The sequence below is a fragment of the Ziziphus jujuba genome, chromosome 5, assembly GCF_031755915.1.
Source record: "Ziziphus jujuba cultivar Dongzao chromosome 5, ASM3175591v1".
Lineage (NCBI taxonomy): Eukaryota > Viridiplantae > Streptophyta > Magnoliopsida > Rosales > Rhamnaceae > Ziziphus > Ziziphus jujuba.
This window is the reverse complement of record NC_083383.1, coordinates 62,501-79,279: the sequence shown is the minus strand read 5'-3', so window position 1 is coordinate 79,279 and position 16,779 is coordinate 62,501. Positions and strand designations below refer to the sequence as shown.

Sequence of the window (16,779 nt, the reverse complement as noted above, 5' to 3'; positions counted from 1 at the left end):
ACACATTTTATTGCATGTAACAAAACTGATGATGCATCCAATATTGCTAAGTTATTTTTCAAGGAAATTGTGAGATTGCATGGAATGCCAAGAACTATTGTTTCGGATAGGGATGCTAAGTTCTTAAGCTATTTTTGGAAAACTTTGTGGGATAAATTAGGTACTAAGCTTTTATTTTCAACTACTTGTCATCCACAAACTAATGGACAAACCGAAGTAGTAAATAGAACCTTGTCTGCATTGTTAAGAGCATGAATTAGTATAAATTTAAGAACATGGGAAGAAGTTTGCCTCATGTTGAATTTGCATATAATAGGTCTTTACATTCAGCAACTAAATTTACTCCATTTGAAATTGTTTATGGTTTTAATCCTTTGACTCCATTAGATTTAACACCTTTACCTTTAAGTGAGCGTGCTAATCTAGATGGAAAACAAAAAGTTGATTTTGTAAAGCAGATTCATGAGAAGACACGAGCAAATATCGAGAGGAGGACCGAGCAATATGCAAAGGTGGCTAATCAAGGCCGAAAATCAATGGTTTTTGAACCCGGAGATTGGGTGTGTCTGTATTTAAGGAAAGAAAGGTTTTCTGAACAAAGGAAATCCAAATTCATGCCGAGAGGCGATGGACCTTTCCAAGTTTTGGAGAGGATAAACGATAATGCCTACAAAGTTGATTTACCGGGTAAGTATAGTGTTAGTGCCACCTTTAATGTTGCTGATTTATCTCCTTTTGCTGCAGGTGATGACTTCGATTTGAGGACAAATCCTTTTCAAGAGGAGGGGAATGATGCGAACCAGCCCGAGCTCACACCATCGACAACTCACTGGGGTACTGATTTGATAAAATGAAGAATGGACCCATCACTAGGGCTCAAGCTAAGAGGTTTAAGGATAACCTTGCTGCCTTTATCCAGAGAGTAATTCATTCGCAAAAGGGCTTGTCCATACCTGAGGATAAAAGACCTGTTTTAAGTATCCAAGTGGTGGAGGCTGATACATCGGATACCCATACATCGGATATTTTATATCGGATACCCTTGCCTTGGACATCGGATCTCGAACTTCGAACATCGGATGTAACTTAGATCGGACAGACATCAGTTAGTTCGGCCAGACATAAGTTAGCTCGGACACACATCAGTTAGCTCAGATAGGCCATAAGTTAGCTCGGACATTAAGTAGACATAAGTTAGCTCGGTTGAAGACATAATTCAGCCTAGATGTCAAAGTCAACTCGCTACCTAATTTGCAATTGACTTTCTTTTTTTATTTTTTTGGTTTTTTATTTATTTATTTTATGGACAAATAACTTTAGGAAGGTTTTTATTTTATTCTTTCCATTGTAAATTAATTAATTCCTAATTTAATGTAAAGGAATTAATTAATCAAACTTAGATTAGGAAAGGAAGTACAGTGTCGGCCAACTTGGTTTCTTTATGTGTGTGGCCGGTTTTACCTAGGATTTTTAGGGTTTATTTTGTTTCTTTCAAAGCCTATTTAAAGGCTTATTTTTCAATAAAAAAACAACTTTGATTTGATTAAGAAAATACTTGTGAGATTAATTATCTCTTTGTTCTTTGAGAACACCTAAAACACCATTAGAGAAATGGTTGTTTTAGCTTCACTTATCAATAAGTTTTACATCCCCTATTGTAACGTCTACATTATACCAAGGTTTCTAACCACAGGTTGGTTAGGGGTTGAGGTCAATTCCATTAGAACTTAAACTTAATTAAGATCCGGGCTAATATAATACGGGTTTAGGAGCAAGTCGTCCTAGGTTAGTATCACCTTTAATGCCAAAGTTGAGAAATGGACTCCACTTTAGTTTTTAAGGCTTGTTCATTCTTAACTAGGTCCAATCTATAGCTTTTGTCCTTCAATGGTATCTTAAAAAGCTCATTACCACAAGCATCATATATGATACATCCATCTTTTGCAAAATTTAAAGCAAAGGCTCTTTCTACCAATTGTGCTACACTAAGCAAGTTTTCACATAAACTAGGAACATATAGCACATCTTTTATAATTTTGGTACGTTCCTTGGTGTTTAAGCACACATCTCCTTTGCCTTCTACTTCCGTGAACCAGCCATCACCAATCTTCACTTTGGTTTTGTAGTTTCGGTCAAGCTCCATAAAACCATCCTTTTGGAAACTCATGTGGTGTGAGCAACCACTATCCACAAGCCAACCGAGACCACTACTTGTGGCCTTAAGGCATGTGGCCACAAATAGGTTCTCGGCTTCTTCATTAATGACATTGGCCTGTTGTCTCCTTTGCTTGCATACTTTGGCAATGTGGCCTTTTCCTCCACATCTTTCACAAGATGCATCCGGCCTCCAAAAACACTTGGATGGTGGATGTCCAAGCTTCTTGCAATGCAAGGTGGATGCCCTCCTCGGTTTTGATGGCTTTGTTATTGTTGTTGTTGATTCCATCCACATTTGTTGTTGTTTGTGTTGTTGTTGGTTGTAAAACCAGTTTGGTTGGTGTTGTTGCTCTTCCTTCCTTTATTCTTCTTTTTGTTGCCGTGGCCACCACAGAATGCACTCTCTATGGTCTCCTCCTTTCTAATGGCTCTCCTTTTTTCGGTTACTTGAAGAGCATTGATGAGCTCACTCAAGGTTATTTCACTAAGATTTCTAGATTCTTGAAGGGAGGAAATCTTAGCTTCAAACCTTTCGGGTAAGCTCACCAATACTTTCTCTACTACCCTTTGATCGATCAATTGCTCACCAAGGACCCGAATTTGATTTACCACTTTGAGCATCCTTTCTGTGAAATCCTTGACAAGTTCATTCTCCTTCATCTTCAAGGTCTCAAACGCTCTTCTTAGGTTTAGAACTTGCATTTGCCGAGTTCTAGTATTTCCATGGAACTCCTCTTGAAGCTTTATCCAAACCTCTCTAGCACTTGCACATGACATTATCCTTGTAAAAATGGAATCACTCGTGGAGGAGTGCAAGGCAGTGAGGGCCTTGAACCCCTTGGCAACTTTGGCCTCATGTGCATTTCTTTGTGCTTGGGTTGCATTAGCTCTCAACTCTTCCACTACATAACCTTCTTCTCTGACTTCCCATAAACCAAAGGCTTAAAGGTAGGCTTTCATTTTTATGCTCCAAATGGAATATTTTTGGCCTTCAAACTTAGGTGTTGTTGGGGTTGCAAAGGATTGTGAGGCCATTTTAAAAAATGGTTTTTGAAAAGTTTTGAAAAATGGACACAAGAACAAGCTCTCGGGTGGTGGTGTTTTGGTGAGTTTCAACTAGCCTTTTTGGTTTTGGTTGGAAGGCTTTATGTGGGGGGATCCTCTCACAAATAAAATGGTCTAGGTTGAAAGCTCACAAGGTCCTAAGAAATTACACTATGCTCTGATACCATGATGGAATTTGATGTAGGTTTATGTTGTTGTACCCTAGAGCACAATCATTGAAGGTGTTAGTCAAGAATGATTGTTGTTGGTTCTTGGTTCTTGATTTTGTTTTCTTTGGGTTTGTTAAGGTCTTGTTTCTAGTTTTAATGGAGGTTTAGGGTTCTTGTGAAGGTTATTAGCTTTTGGGAAGAAGAAGAAAACAAATGTAGTAGTTGAGAGAGAGAGAGAGAGAGCCAAAATTGTTGTTTTTCAAAAATATGTTTTTGAATATTACTTCCTCAACCTTTTCATTACAATTTTCATACTTTTAAATGCATCAAAAATACAATAAGACATGCTGCCATATTGATCAATAAATACAAAAGCATTAAAAGTAACCAACCAAGCCAAACTACCTCAACTAACTCTAATCAATGTGCTGGGCATGCAAGAAACCTTCTTTAATGGGCAGTTCAGATTGTCTGAGGCATTTGAATTTGAAAACCATATCCATTTGACTTAAAAATTGGAGGGAAGACTTTTTGAATATTAAACTGTGTTCTAACCAAAAACCAGATAAAAAAAAGTCCATTTACCCATTCAAAAATAATCAAACCCGAGGCAGTTTTGTCCAGATTTATGGGCAACAAAACTGCACAAGGGTCATATTGTTTAGGGCTTAACTCAGCCTTCCCAGCTCCAAATTAGGCCATTCGTTTTCTGGTGCTTCCTCTACATTTCTAGTTTATTATATCCAAAATTCAGATCCAAATCCCAAACCTTCTTCAAACGGCATCCAAGGAAGTGGACTTACGTTGCTGGAAATACAATTCTAGCAACTAGACAAAAAGGCCCTAAGCTTTAGTTAATGAGCTTAGGGCATTACAAAAAGGATATTGCTCTTAAACATTACAAGATAAAATAAAATGCGTAAACATAAATAATGTTTGGTCTTTGATGTTTCAAAACAAAGAGTACAAGTGTAACCGAACTACCTTGCACATTGTGGCAAGATCACCACATTTCAACAGTAATAAGATCAGCAAAGCCTTATTTGGCCACTCAAAGAGCAACTGTTCATGGCCATTATGGAGAAATACTTTCCCAATGAGATACATTATTTACATCTATATATGAAAAATCGAGATCTAGTGATGTAACAAAGGGTTTTCCAAAAGTAGAACAAGTGTTCGAAGTGCGTTCGATTGATTCAATATCGATGAACCTGGAAAAAAGTGTTGAGAGCTGGAACAAACATATAACAAGAGTTCTTGGAATTCCTTGAGGATTCTTGATTGGTGCTGAGCTTACTATAGTGCAAAGTCGTATCTCTTTGGTTAATAAGATCCAAAAGGTTTATCCATCCCAAGGGGTGCAGAGCCATAATAGACATATAGAAACTATGGTATGACAAATAACATCAAAAGTGCTGATTTCAGAAGATGGAACGTCTAAAGTTTTTTTCACCCGAAGAACTAATTGGATTGTTGCAAGCGGAATGAACAGGGTGTGCTTTGGAAGAAGCAATTTGTTATATAGCCATATTATAGGGAATAACGAAAGCATCTTTAAATACTCAAAGTTTCATATCCGAAGCGAGTTTTCAAGAAACCGCTCGTGTTTTAACAAAAGCTGCTCTACGTGGTCATATCGATTGGTTGAAAGGTCTGAAAGAGAACATTGTTTTAGGGGAGATGATACCCATTGGGACTGGATTCAAAAGATTAATGCACCATTCAAGGCAACATTACAACATTCCTTTGGAAATGAAAAAGAAGAATTTATTCGAGTGGGAAATGAAAGACATTTTGTTGGACAGAAAGAATTATTTGATTTTTGAATTTCAAAAAATTTACATGATATATCAGAACAATTGTTTCTAGGATTTAATGATTCCTAAAAGCGAATTCATCCTTTTTTCTATTTGTGTTATGGTCATTTAATTTGGTAATAGAAATAAAGATAATAATGAATCGAAAGAAATGAATGGTTTGGATTGTGTATCAATGGCCAATCTTTGGTAGAAAAGAAGGTTCCGTGGGAACAATTATTTAATTGATACAAATTCTGATCCAGATCTAGCAGATATTTGGATTCCGGCAAATGATGATGCTATAGCTTCAATTTAATTAATTTTTTAACAAATTAGTATTTTCTATTTTTAACAAATGATGATAAGTAAATTATTTTTGGAACTCCATAGAATAGATTTATTAAATTGGTTACTATTTCTGACTTGCACAAAAGAGAAAAATAGCCGAGGATATTATGCGATTAGTAGATATTCAAAATAGCCAATGTAAGTATGCAAATAAAAAATGAGATGGTTGAATCAAAATAATTCATTTTAAAGTTCTATTTCTTTCAGAGGTTAATATGAATGTTTTATTGTTATACGATCTATCTGGTGTGGAAGTAGGCCAACATTTCTATTGGAAAATAGGAAGTTTCCAAGTCCATGGCCAAGTACTCATTACTTCTTGGGTTGTAATTGCTATCTTATTAGGTTCAGCCATTATAGCTATTCGTAATCCACAAACCATTACGACTAACAGTAAGAATTTCTTTCAATATGTCCTTAAATTCATTCGAGACATGAGCAAAATGCAGATTGGAGAAGAATATGGTCCTTGGGTTCCATTTATTGGAACTATGTTTTTATTTATTTATTTATTTATTGAATTGGTCAAGGGCTCTTTTACCCTGAAAAATCATACAGTTACCTCATAGGGAGTTAGCCGCACCCACAAACGATATAAATACTACTGCTACTTTAGCTTTACTAATGTTAGTAGCATGTTTCTATGCGGGCCTTTCAAAAAAGGGATTAGGTTATTTTGGTAAATACATTCAACCAACCCCAATCCTTTCACAAAACCCTTATCGCTTAGTTGTTTACTTTTCGAAACTATATTAGCCGATGAATTAGTAGTTGTTGTTCTTGTTTCTTTAGTACCTTTAATGGTTCCTATACCTGTCATGTTCCTTGGATTATTTACAAGTGGCATTGAAGCTTTTATTTTTGCAACCTTAGCTGCGGCTTATATAGGCGAATCCATGGAAGGTCATCATTGATTAGTTTTCGACATAGTCTTTTTTTTAGCTTAGCCTGATGGCATGTCTACGTGTCTTAAAGTAATCCACTTAGACTTAGGGAAGAAAAATATACAAATAAGATAGAAATAAAAATAAAGTATATACGATCCAGAGTACTAGTAAAAGAAATATTACAATATTAAGTTAAGGAATTGTTTGAAAAAAAAAAATAAGGAAAGAGATCTATATTTCTATGCAATGATTATATCTAATGAATTTGTTAGTTAGATTGATTGTACTCATAGGGGGTAATGATAAATAAAAATAGAAAATAAGGTTTATAAAAAGGATATTTATAAAAAAAGAGGTCGGTTAGAGGAGGAGGGGGGGTTGAAGTTAATGTATGTAATCTAATCGTTATAAGATAATTCTAGTGTATGTTTTGAAGAATGATTCTAGAATCCAACTGAATCTAAGATACGAATAGTTGGTTTACACTATGAGGGAAAGACATGTATATGTGATATTCGATATTAACCAGGTATATATGAATTAAAGATATATTTAGTTTGCCCTACTATTATGTTATGAATTTCGATAGGGAGTCCAATCTAAGTCCTTCCATTTTGACTGTAATTTTTTTTAATATTGAATGAATTTAAATCACTAAAAAGAACAAAGAATTCAAAGAATGGTTCGGAAAAAAAAATAAAAAAGAAACTGGCCAAACAAAAGTAGTACGAATTAACAAAAATTACGTGGATAGGAAAATATCGAAGCAGTTCTGTTGCTTCAAGAATATTATTATTTCAATTCGGGGTTTTTGGTAGCGATAGAATAAGTAAGCCGTAATTCATTGGTTGATTGTATCATTAACTATTTCTTTATTTTCTTTATCTTTCATGAGGAATTTATCATGAATCCACTTATTTCTGCTGCTTCTGTTATTACTGCTGGATTGGCTGTTGGGCTTATTTCTATTGGACCTCGGTTGGGCAAGGTACTACTGCAGGCCAAGCTATGGAGGGGATCACCAGACAACCAGAAGCAGAGGGAAAAATACGAGGTACATTATTGCTTAGTCTGGCTTTTATGGAAGCTGTAACAATTTATGTACTGGTTGTGGCATTAGTGCTTTTATTTGCAAATCCCTTTGTTTAATCCTAAAAATATTTTTGTTTTTCTTTTTTATTTCCTTGGATTTTCTACTCTTGCTTTTTCAAATTATATTAAGACTTCACTCCTACAATTTCGTATTCGTTGTGACAACAACACCTGGGAAAGACTGGTTTGACGATGAAGAATTAAATTAGCCGATTAATTCGCTTTCTTCTCTTAGTCTAATGGAACTTTTTTTAGGAAGTATTGCAACAAATGATAAATTTTATTTCGCAACTGACATAAGACCTGGTACCTAATTCTAATAAGTATCATTCTTATTGGAAATTTCCAATTGAAAAAAAAAATCCGTTTGCATCTATAAATCAATATATACATATATTTTGACTTTTACCCTATTCCTATTTAATTTAGAAAAATAATAAAATAAAAAAGTATAGATAAGTTTATCTATAAGAATAAGAAAGAGGAGATCATATGAAAAATGTAATCGATTCTTTCCTTTCCTTGGGTTATTGGCCATTCGCCAGGAGTTTCGGGTTTAATATCGATATTTTAGCAACAAATCCAATAAATCTAAGTGTGTGAGAGCCAAATGAATAGGCTCATTACATTTAAAAAAAGCTAGGGTGTGAGAGCCAAATGAATAGAAAGTTTCATGTTTGGTTAGGGAAGGGATCGTGGAAGTTTTGAAATGAATGGAAAGATAATCTACTTTCATTAAGTGATTTATTAGATAATCGAAAATAGCGGACCTTGAAGACTATTCAAAATTCAGAAGAACTATGTGGGGGGGCCATGGAATGGCTAGAAAAAGCCCAGTCCTATTTGAGGAAAGTAGAAATGGAGGCAGAGCAGCTTCGAGTGAATGGATACTCTGAAATAGAACAAGAAAAATTGAATTTGATTAATTCAACTTATAAAGCCTTGGAACAATTAGAAAATTACAAAAATGAAACCATTCATTTTGGACAACAGAAAGCTATTAATCAAGTTCAACAATGGGTTTTCCAACAAAAAAGCTATGAATAGTTTTATGAACACCGAGTTACATTTATGTACCATCAATACTAATACTGGCATGTTTGGAATGATGAAAGAAATAAAGGGTTAGTCTTTCTACTGCAGGCATTATTTTCCCTTCCACACAAAAATAAAGAGTTAAGAAATACAAATGGTAACTATTAGAGCAAATGAAATTAGTGACATTATTTGTGAACGTATTGATAAATATAATAGAGAAGTAAAGATTTTAAATACTGGTACTGTACTCCAAGTAGGCGACAGCATTGCTCATATTTATGGTGTTAATGAAGTAATGGCGGGGGAATTAGTAGAATTTGAAGAAGGTACGATAGGCATTACTCTGAATTTGAAATCAAATAATGTCGGTGTTGTATTAATAAGTGACATTTTAATGATACAAGAGGGAAGTTCTGTAAAATCAACAGGAAAAATTGCTCAGATCTCAGTAGGTGAGGCTTTTTTGGGCCGTGATATAAATGCTCTGGCTAAACCTATTGATGGTCGAGGTGAAATTTCAACTTCTGAATCTCGGTTAAGTAAATCTCCCGCCCCGGGTATTATTTTGAGTTGTTCGATATATGAGCCTCTTCAAACAGGACTTATTGCTATTGATTTGATGATTCCTATAAGACATGATCAGCGAAACTTAATTATTAGAGACAGGCAAATCGGTAGAGCAGCAATAGCCACAGATATAATTCTCAATCAACAAGGGCAAAATGTAATATGCTTTTATGTAGCTATTGGTCAACAAGGGCAATATGATTCAGGTTATGCTTGCTTTACAGGAAAGGGGAGTAGTGGATTACACTATTATGGTAGCTGAAAGAGCCGATTCTCCGGTTACATTACAATACCTCGCTCCTTATACACGAGCTACTCTGGCTGAATATTTTATGTACCATGAGCAACATACTTCAATTATTTATGATAATCTTTCAAAACAAGCACAGGCTTTTCACCAAATGACTCTTTTATTATACAAACCGCCGAGCTGAGAAGCTTGTCTGGGAGATGTTTTTTATTTGCATTCATGCCTTTTGGAAAGAGCCGCTAACTCAAGTTCTCATTTAGGTGAAGGAAGTATGACTGCTTTACCAATAGTTGAGACTCAATGGAGAGATGTTTTGGCTTATATTCCTACTAATGTAATTTCCATTACAGATGGACAAATATTTTTATCCACCGATCTATTCAATGTCGGAATCAGACCTACTATTAATGTACTTATTTCTGTATCTAGAATAGGGTCGGCAGCTCAAATTAAAGCCATGAAACAAGTATCTGGCAAATCAAAATTGGAATTGGCACAATTCACAGAATTAGAAGCCTTTGCACAATTCGCTTCTTATCTCGATAAAGCTACTCAGAATCAATTGGCAAAAGGTTAACGATTATGTGAGTTGCTCAAACAACCTCAATCAGCCCCTCTAGCAGTGGAAGAACAGATAATGACTATTTGTACTGGAACCAGTGGTTATCTTGATTCATTAGAAATTGGGCAGGTAAGGATATTTCTCGTTGAGTTACATACTTACTTAAAAATGAATAAACCTCAGTTCCAAGAAATCATAGGTTATACCAAGACATTTACCGAGGAACCAAAAGCCCTTTTGAAAGAAGCTATTCAGGAGCAGCTGGAACGTTTTCTACTTCAGGAACAAGTATAAAGAAAAGAATTTGATCACTTTTAATTTTTATCAATCTTAATTTAATATTAATTAAATCTCAATTTAATACTAATTTTAATAATAATAATTAAATTATATACTTTTCTATTATATAATTATTTAAATTATTTTAAAATATTAAATTATTTAAAAATAAAATATAAAAAATTATAAAATATAAAAGTTTTTGTTTTTTGTAATAATTATTTTCTATAATAATATAAAAATAATAATATATTACATTTCTATATTAAATATAATATTAATATTAAATACATAATAATTATATACACATATTAACATACATTAAATATATAATATATTTAAATATATAATATATATTAAATATATGAAAAATATATGGAAATAATATATAAGCTAGATTATACTTATATTACAAGTACTAAGTGTATAAGAGCGCCTCTTATTCAAATTATTCAAAAGATCTTCCTTGACATGGAGATATAAAAATATATGAAAATAAATTGCATCCAATAGGATTGAACTTATACCAAAGGTTTAAAAGACCTTTGACCTATCCATTAGACAATGGACGCTTTGCATTCTAAATTTTTTATATTATTTTCTTTTCACATTTATTACTCGGACGAAATGAATATGTGAAATAATTCCGGGAATTGCGTATTCAACTATACATTACATTAATTATATTGATTTTTTAATTATATTCATTTTATTTATATTTCTATAAAACATATCTATTAGAAATTTGATATTTTAATAAATATCAAAGTATATAAATATATATTAGATATATAGATTTATAGGTTTTGACTATAAAAAATAAATATTGAAAAAATATTTGAATAGATATAAGAGAAAGTAAGCATAAGCGGGTAGCAGGAATCAAACCCGCATCGTTGGCTTGCAAGGCTAGGGGTTATAGTCGACGTTGATTCATCATTGTTAATGTCTCTAATTCAAAACCAAGCGTGAAACTTTGGTTTCATTTGGCTCCTTTATGGAAGATAAATAAATTTCCAGGTATCAATGAAATTGAAAAAAATTCGACTCATAACATCTATGTCAGCTTTTCAGTCTGGATGCATTCAAAATGGTCTGCTTTCTAGACGATCCTTGTAGAAAATAGGGGATTATAACAATATTTCTGGTTACTTCATTCTCTATTTCTATTTGAAAGAATCCTTAGGAAAAGGATTTTGTTTCCACCGAGCTAAAACAATTTTTCAATGTCTCTAATAAACCCAAGTCATTATTTAATTAGCTATTTTGTTTCAATTTTTCCTATACAAAAAAGAAAAATTGAAGATTTAGTTACGATTAGAAATACACTTTCTATCTTTATCCATGGATCCTTTACTCATACTCATTCAATTGGAAATATTGATGGATCCAATTAAAAAAAAAATTAATTATGTTTTGCAATTTCATAATCCAATTTTTTAATTTCTAATTGACTCTTGGATACAAATCACAAGAATGTATAATCTTCCTCGAATTTTTCATTGCAAGGTAAAGGATTTAATCCTCTTAAGAAATAAAGTTTTTGCTCAGAATGGAATATTAATCAAACCGAGAGACCCCTTAACTATTCGGGGGCTAATAGAACGAATCACACTTTTACCACTAAACTATAACCACTCCAATCCGATTATAAATGGACTTTTCATCGAGCAATAAACTCGGGCATAGGATCAGAAAAAAGTGCATTGTGCACGAATCCATAGTTCCGTTTTTTATTATATACATATTTTTATTTATTTTTTATTTCAGTAAAATTTCAGTAAAGAAAAAAATAAATAAATAAAAATAAAGAAGATAAGAAATGTTGCTTTGATTCTACATCAAAATAGATCTTTTTATGACTTTTGTTGTTTCAATAACAAGCCTTTTTGTTTTGGTTTCAAATTAATTGTTTTCAAATTAAATAAATCATTTTATGTTATTACGATTGAACAAAACAAAAGAGGCCTAGCCCATCTAGGTACTGACCAGGCTAAGCTGTGGAAATAAAGGGCCCTTTCGGACGAACTCAGAGGTTTTTTTATTTATTATTAATAATAAATATTATTTTTTTCTCATTATTTCTATTTTTTATTTTTTCTATTTCTTTTTTCTATTTAAATATTATTTTTTCTATTTATATATTATATAAAATACAGAATATATCTATTAAACATATACTAATTATACAAATCTATTCAAAAAATCTAAAAAATCTATGTTAAACATATTAACAAATATAGATTCCATTTTTAGATTTGATTTATATTGGATTTTTTATATTTATTTCATTTATATTGGATTTATATATTGGACTATTGTAGATTGTGTAGATTGGATTGTTAATATCTCTTTCAAGTATTTTCTTTATACATATATGTTATTTGATTATAGAATTATATATATCATATATGTTTACCCTTTATATACATTTTATATAATCTAATTATATAATATAAATGCTTTTATTTTATCTAAATGGTCTAAATTAAATGGTCTAGATGGAATTTGATTCTATATAATTATCATTCCACATCTATTATATAAACTATTGTATATATATATATTCTATATAATAAAATAATAAATAATAAAAAATATGAAATATAAAAAACACAAAAAAAAAAGAAAAAAAAAAGAAGGGCTTTTTTCAAGCCTTATTTTTGTGATGTAACATAGTAATTACCTCCTTTCAATTGGGGGAGGGATGGCTAAGTGGACGAAAGCGTTGGATTGCTAATCCATTGTACGAGTTTTTCGTACCGAGGGTTCGAATCCGTGTCTTTCCATTTTCATCGATATCTTGTTCTTTTCTTTCAAATTTCTCGCGAGTTCAGTGTGGAATAGATAAAATCCTACTAAGCTAAGAACATTTTAAAATCAAGGAAGAAAAACCTTATTTCTTTTTTTTTTTATTCTTCACGTCCAAGATTATGCCCGGGGTCATTAGATAGGAATCTGAAGATAAAGAGCGATACAAAGAATATTACCACCGTGTGAACAAATAGTTTGAAAGTAAGCATTACACAATCTCCAAAAAAAATTTTTTCAGAAAAAAGATAATAGATTCGCTATTTTATTTTTTACCATACCCTACTCTTTTTATTTTATATTTTGACACCAATAAATAAAGTTTTTTCAGAAATAGAAAATGAAATTTTCAAAAAATGCATTTGTAATATTTATAATATAAGTGGATAACTAGAACTTTTCATTACCAAAAATTTTCTTTTCTACCCACAATTGGACATTGTGAGTACTCCAATAAGGCCTTTCAATGGAAAAAAAAGGTCATAATAAGGAAATGGATTGATCCAAATTTCTCGCGGCTGTATAAAAATTTCAATATTGGAATCAAGAGTTCATACTCTAAAACCTATCTAATCTTATCAAGCGTTATGTTAGAAATTTTTTTTTCTTTCGAATCAATCATGAATTTGGATAGGGCGTTATTAAAGATCTCATTGAAAGCTTACAGTAGCCTGCCAAACAAAAGCTAAGAGAAAAAATAGAACAGATATTACTGGCATAACATCTATGATTCGATTCAAAAAAGCATAGGCCTCTGGTAATTTGGTGACAAAAAACCGTTTGAATAAAGGGCAGAATTAAGACAGATCCAGATCAAACTAAATATGTTAAGCATAACAAATATTTTGTTATTTTTGTTATTGAAGATAATTGTATTATTTTGATTGAGTTATTAATAAGTTGAGTTATTAATAGAAGGGAAAATGAATAAAACTAAATAAGATAGATCCCAAAAACCTTCTTTGATTTGAACTCCCCCAATAAAAAATCCTTCAATTCTCAAATCAAAAGAGAGTAGAATAAATCATACTTTCATACAATATCTTAATTGAATTCTATGTAATGATCAATAAATTCAATTTAATTCTATATCCAAATATATTAAAATTCTAACTACAACCTATATATTTTATAGATATTTATACTGGAGTTGACAAACAACCAATACCAATATTAGTATTTATTAGGGTCGAATAGAAATGGGTGTGGCTAAGTGGTAAGGCAACTGTTTTGGTCCTACTATTGGGAGGTTCGAATCCTTCCGTCCTAGAGCATGTCCAACCCATTATAGCATTATAATATATATATATATAATGTTATATATCAGAAAAAAGATTGCCTTTTAAAATAAAACACCTTTCTTTTTAAGAGTATAATATTGGATTGGAAATTTTTTATTAGTATTCTTAATAGTTCTTCTCTGAATCATATCTTTTTTATGAATTGAATCGTGTTCAAATAACACGCAGATATAATTGGATCCATTTGTGATCCCCAAATGTTAAATATTTAACATAAAATATCTATAATTCCTTTCATTAACAATTCTTTAGTCTATCTGTATAAGGGTCCCATATTATTGTTATTTCGATTCCAATTTTACAAATCAGTATGAAAAAACAACAATCTTACCTTACACCAATCTTTATCCATTAGTTAACTAAAAAAATAAATTGGATTTTTTAGCTATCTAGTTTTTTAATCATTGATCGTTTAATACAAATACGGATTTCTCTTAGGATGCTAAAATGTGATCGTTACATTAAAATGTTATTTAAATAATGGTCTCGACTCTGGAAGTTTTTCAATCATTTAAATCTTTTTGATGATTTCTTATGAGTCCGTAGTACTTAAAGAAGTGTGAAATCAGTAAATTTATCCTATCATTATCAAGTTACTTAAAGGTGCAAATTCAAAAAGAAATTTTTTATTTTATTTATGGTATTCCTGGTATTTATATTTTATTATATTAAATAAATAAAAAATGAAATAAAATATATGTTAAAATAAATATATGTATTGGGTGTTGGGGATTAAATTGAATTCGTTCTGAGACTTTGTTAGAACCTAGCCATTCATATTTCATATAGAAAGAAAAAGTATAGATTACTGTGTACCGACCGAACCAATGACTATTCATGATTCCATAATTGAATCAATTACATACTTGTTCTAAACTAAAGGAATGTTATGGTAAAACTTCATTTAAAACGATGTGGTAGAAAGCAACGTGCGACTTGAAGGACCGATCCGTTGTGGATTCTTACATCCACCATTTTTTATTATACAGGAATTATAGAGGAATGAAAATGCTCTTAACTCGACATTGTTTCTTCTGTTTCAATAGAACTCTCTCTTTTTTTTTGGGGGGCCGGGGAGGGGGGGGGGGGTGATGTAAATCATACATGATGGAGCTGGAGTAAAATGTATTGATTCATTTCTCGGAGGTAAGAATCTAGGGTTAGTATTAATGAATAAATTAGGACAACTTTGTAAATATATTTTCCATATATAAATCGAAAGGATCCAATTCAAGCAGGTTTCAAATTCAAAAGTCAAATTTTTTGGAATTGTAAAACTTTTTCGATCAAATCAAAAGTGTATTACACAAGAATCACGCAATCGTATGATTCTTTGATAGAAAGAAATCATAAAAAAAGGCTATGTTGCTGCCGTTTTGAAATGATTAAAAATCACCGAAGTAATGTCTAAACCCAATGATTCAAGGCAAAGATAAGGGTTCCTGGAACAAGAAACTACCATTTTTTCGATTGTCTCAACAACTAGATCAGATTGCAGAATCAAAAGAGATTCTAAAAGAGACAGAAAAAAAAGAGGTTAGAGATCACTCAATAAATGAAATGCTTAAAAGGATTCTTTGAGTTATTTGAGAGTTATCCAACTTGAGTTATGAGGATACAAATTGTAAATCCGAATAATTTTTGGTGGGGGAAAGAATAAGTATTCAAATCATAGTCTAGTTGATTTGATGATTTTATGGATATATTTGACCTTATCATTCTATACATAGATATAATTTCCAATTTTCTAAAGGCGTACAAGGAGAAAACTTCTTATACGTTTCTGAGGGGGTATTGTTCATCTATCCCAATGAGCGATTTATTGAATCATTGCAACTGATGTTCGATCCAGAAGAGAAGGAAGAGATCTTTGGAAAGTGGGTTTTTATGACCCGATAAATAATCAAATCTATTTAAATGTTCTTGCTATGCTATATTTCCTTGAAAATGGCGCTCAGCCTACAGAAACTGGTCATGATATTTCAAAGAAAGCGGGTGTTTTTACGGAACTTACCCTTAATCACCAAATGATAGTCAATTAATGAAAAATTAATGAAATATTTTAGAAATATATAAATAAAGAAGGTGGAGATCACTTGTAGAGAGATTTGTATAGTGTTTTCTCTGGTATTCTCTTTTAATTTGTCATTCCTACTTTCGATTTTGGGTATTACCATTAATAGTAATGGGGGTTAGTTAGATTTCTATGAACAACTAAAAAGGGGGATTAAGCTTATTTCTTTTACTTATATTGATTGATTGACGAAATTTGAGCTTATTTCTACTTCTTCTTTTTTCTTTATTACTTTCTTTCTTACGTCTACATCCCTTGTTTGTCTATATGTCGATTAGTAATGTCGTGCCAATCCAACACATGTCCTAATTTTTTGCTAGTTCTCTATTGTATTCTTTTCTCAAATACTCATACTGACAATAGTGTATCAAATAAATATAATTCGATTGTGGATAAA

The 16,779-nt window shown here is 31.8% G+C and overlaps 2 pseudogenes; both read left to right on the top strand.

Annotated features, from left to right (window-relative positions):
• The first annotated feature begins 614 nt into the window (after positions 1 to 614).
• LOC132803658 (DNA-directed RNA polymerase subunit beta''-like) lies at positions 615 to 5,260 on the top strand (annotated as a pseudogene).
• Positions 5,261 to 8,689: 3,429 nt separating this feature from the next.
• On the top strand, positions 8,690 to 10,211 carry LOC125420709 (ATP synthase subunit alpha, chloroplastic-like; annotated as a pseudogene).
• Positions 10,212 to 16,779: the final 6,568 nt, after the last annotated feature.